Here is a 4,118-nt window from a genome sequence, read left to right as displayed (position 1 = left end):
CTCGAGTATCTGACCGCTGAAATCCTCGAGTTGGCCAGTAACGCGGCCCAGGACAACAGGAAGACCCGCAACATCCTCAGACACCTACAGCTGGCTGTCCAGAATGACGAGGAGCTCACCAAGCTGCTGGGAGGGGTGACCATCACTCAGGGCTGGGTGCTGCCTAATATCTAGGCCATGCTGCTGCCCAAGAAAACCAGCGCTCCGGGCACAAAAAGCAAGGCAATCTGCCAGGATTTTATCAAATACCCAAAGGTTCTTTTCAGAGCCACCCACAGCATCATTCTTGTAAATCTCCTCTGTACTCTCTACACAGCAATTATGTCCTTTCTGTCATGTGATGACCAGAACTGTACGCAATCCTCCAGCTGTGGCCAAACCACCGTTTTAAACAGTTCTCGCATTACATCCCTGCTTTTGTCGACCAAGAAAGGAAAGCATTCCATATGCCTTCTTCACCACTCTATCTACCTATCCTGTCACTTTCAGGGACCTGTGGACATGCACTCCAAAGTCTCTCACTTCTTCGACCCATCTCAATATCTTCCCGTTTATTGTGTATTCCCTTGCTTTGTTTGCCCTCCCCAAATGCATTACCTCACACTTCTCCAGATTGAATTCCATTTGCCACTTTTCCGCCCACTCAATTAAACCATTCATATCATTCTGAAGTCCACAGCCATCCTCCTCACCAACAATTCCACGGCCAATTTTTGTGTCATCAGCAAATTTCCCAATCATAGCTCCCACATTTAATTCCAAATAATTATTTTTTTTTTTTTTAAGAGATACAGCACTGAAACAGGCCCTTCGGCCCATCGAGTTTGTGCCGACCATCAACCATCCATGTTATACTAATCCTACACTAATTCCATTTTCCTACCACATCCCCACCAGTCCCTATATTTCCCTCCCACCTTCGTCGGAACAATTTATAATGGCCAATTAACCTATCAACCAGCAAGTCTTTGGCATGTGGGAGGAAACTAGAGCACCCAGAGGAAACCCACACAGACACAGGGAGAACTTGCATACTCCACACAGGCAGTGCCCAGAATTGAACCCGGGTCGCTGGAGCTGTGAGGCTGCGGTGCTAACCGCTGCGCCACTGTGCTGCCCGTGTGGTAATATACACCACAAACAGCAAGGGACCCAACACTGAGCCCTGTGGAACGCCACTGAAAACTGCTTTCCATTCGCAAAAACATCCGTTGACTACTCTCCTTTGTTTCCTGTCACTGAGTCAATTTTGGATCCAACCTGCCACATTCCCCTGTATCCCATGGCCTTTCATTTTATTGACCAGACTGCCATGTGGACCTTATCAAATGCCTTACTAAAATCCATGTAAACCACATCCAGCGCACTATCCTCATAAATGTTCCTTGTTACTTCCTCAAAAAACTCAATAAAGTTAGTGAGACATGACCTTCCCTTAACAAATCCATGCTGACTATCCCTGATTAATCCGTGCCTTTCGAAGTGGTAGGTTATCCTGTCCCTCAGAATTGATTCGAATAATTTACCCACCACTGAGGTCAGACTTACCACATCCTTTTAAAATAATAGTACAACGTTCGCAGACCTCCAATCCTCCGGCACCTCCCCCATATCCAGTGAGGATTTGAAGATGATCCTCAGCGCATCCACTATTTACTCCCTGGCTTCCTTTAACAACCTCAGATGCAAACCATCTGGCCCTGGTGATTTATTCATTTTCAAGGATGTCAGACCCTCTAGTACTTCCACTCTCATTATGCTTATCGTATCTAATATTTCACACTCCTCTTCTTTTACGACAATGTCTGCATCATCCCTCTCCTTTGTGAAGGCAGAGACAAAAAACTCATTAAGAACCCCGCCCACATCTTCTGGATCCACACAGAAGTTCCCTTGTACATCTCTGATAGGCCATACCCTTTCCTTAGTTATCCTCTTGCTCTTAATGGACTGATAAAACATCCTTGGGTTTCCTTCAAGTAGTTGTATCCAGTCCACATCCACCAAATCACCTCTCAGTTTTGTAAAATTTGCCTTCCCCCAATTTAGAACTTTTACTTTTCGAGCTGCCCTGCCATTACTAAGCTTTACAAACTCATTATTGCTCGTGTAATAAGTGTAATAAGTAGAATAATTTACCAGTTACTCACCGATCAGCTTCTTCCCCTGTCCCATGGAGGCTGAAAAGGCAGAAGAGACCAAAGAGCACCTCTTTCCCCTAGTCAGTGAAGTCCCTCACACATCAACTCACAGCTTTACACTCTGTCCAAACAGCACTTTCTCATTAGTAATTATTCATAAATTACACTAACTAAAACATTAGTAACCTGACCAATTACAAGGTAGCTATTTGAGTGTTTTTAAACAAAGAGCTTTTTTCCCTATCCCAAAGGCTCTTTTCAGATCCACCCACAGTATCTGAAAGGGCTGATTACTGTCTGAAGTCTGCTGTACCCACACCTCTGTCTATCCCTCTTCATCCAGAACAACCAGTGATATCTTCCATTCCTTTCACCATCATGTGTTTAACTCGCTTCTCCTTATAGACAGTCAGATATCAATGTAATAATGAAATGATCTGTGTCAGTGCTGGCCATTTCCCTGTCCTGATTTCAGACCCCACTCTGGACACTTGTTTCCCATTCCAGGACCTTCTTGTATTAATATTCAGCACCACCTGTCAGTCAGAAACTTGTCTCAATGAACCGATCCTTTTACTGAACTTCCAACTGCTGCTGTCCATTTCTCGAGGGAAAGAGCTGCTCACTGTGTAAGGATGTGAGGGGAATGTAACCCGGCTGCTGGTGAGAAGGTCCCGTCTTCTCAATCAAAAGCCTTTTATTTTACTACAGTGATTCCCAGATTCCCAGCTGGTCTGTTGAGGATTTTGTTTTCACAGAAATATCTTGTTAAATACAAATCTGATTCCAACATGTCAGTAACAGGACAGAATGGGAACCTTTTAAAAGGATGAAGCAACTATTTCAGTGGCTTCTCACAGTTCCCCTGAAGCCTGTGTGAAGGGGAATTACCAATAGTCTGTAATTTATTGCTTCCACACCGAGTTTGAGTTATTTGTCGCGTGAAAGATTGCTGAACGGAGTCTTTTACTGTCAGTTACGGATAAGAAGTTGACAAAAATTGGCAAAATAAAGCTGTTCATAAAATAGCACCAGCAATTTGAGTCGGTAAAAGCAAAATTGTGTTTTAAAAGTTTATTTAAACCGCTACGGGAAAATAGATTTTTATGTACTTTTCCAGTCGATCACTTCTTTTCCACAGTGAAATTGGCGGCTTTCACAAATTCAAATATTCTGCCAGGTTGACAGGTTGAACCAATGATTTTTTGTATTTTGTGCTTCGAGATTCTCTGATTGAATCATTCGTTTAAGCTAATGGCTGTGTGGCCTAATGGATAAGGCGTCTGACTTCGGTATATTCTATGATGTTATCAGAAGATTGCAGGTTCGAGTCCTGCCGCGGTCATTTTGACCCAAAGGGATTATGCAGGAATTTGGGGATTGAGTCGGGGACTGAACAGATTGGAAACACGACATGGACTTAATGGGGCGAATGGCCTCCTCATGTGCTGTCTCTGCCTTTTTGAGAAGAGGGTGAACAATCAAAAGTGGGCTGGGGTTACAGCGGGTTCAAACTGCAGGAATTCCAGGTCCCGAAATGACTGAGCTGAAACTGATCAGTTTCACTGCAGGAAACACCGTCTCGGGGGAAATAACATCACAAATAATTCAATTTGACTAATTATTCAATTATAAAACAATGGGCAGATGTGAAGGTGCGATGTTACTTTTCACTGTGAGGGGAGAATCCGCCATCTGGGTAAATCAGCAACTTTATAACATCGTCTGTACGTTTAGAAAAGAAACGATGAAAACTCTCCCCATAACCCTGGTGCGGTGGAAAGGCTCAATTCAGAGATTGGAACATAAGGAGAGCACAACATAAATCATTAACTGATATTTCCGGCATAAAACACACCCCAGCTCCCGTTCCCATGTCACTGCTGTCCCTATGAGGCGGTGGGTGACTCTGAAAAGAGACTTTGTTTTGTGTTTCTGCAGGAAAACCACAACGATCCTCCCAGGCAGTGAAACTCA

General features: G+C 43.9%; 1 non-coding gene across 1 annotated transcript; it reads left to right on the top strand.

Annotated features, from left to right (window-relative positions):
- Window positions 1–3,397: 3,397 nt before the first annotated feature.
- Window positions 3,398–3,486, top strand: trnar-ucg (transfer RNA arginine (anticodon UCG)). Its single transcript is given in 2 exon segments — window positions 3,398–3,434; window positions 3,451–3,486. It is a non-coding gene; the product is annotated as a tRNA-Arg (tRNA).
- The last annotated feature ends 632 nt before the right edge of the window (window positions 3,487–4,118 follow it).

This window comes from Heterodontus francisci, unplaced genomic scaffold (genome assembly GCF_036365525.1).
Source record: "Heterodontus francisci isolate sHetFra1 unplaced genomic scaffold, sHetFra1.hap1 HAP1_SCAFFOLD_59, whole genome shotgun sequence".
Classification (NCBI taxonomy): domain Eukaryota; kingdom Metazoa; phylum Chordata; class Chondrichthyes; order Heterodontiformes; family Heterodontidae; genus Heterodontus; species Heterodontus francisci.
The sequence above is the reverse complement of the archived record's forward strand: the minus strand, read 5'-3'. Positions and strand labels throughout refer to the sequence as shown.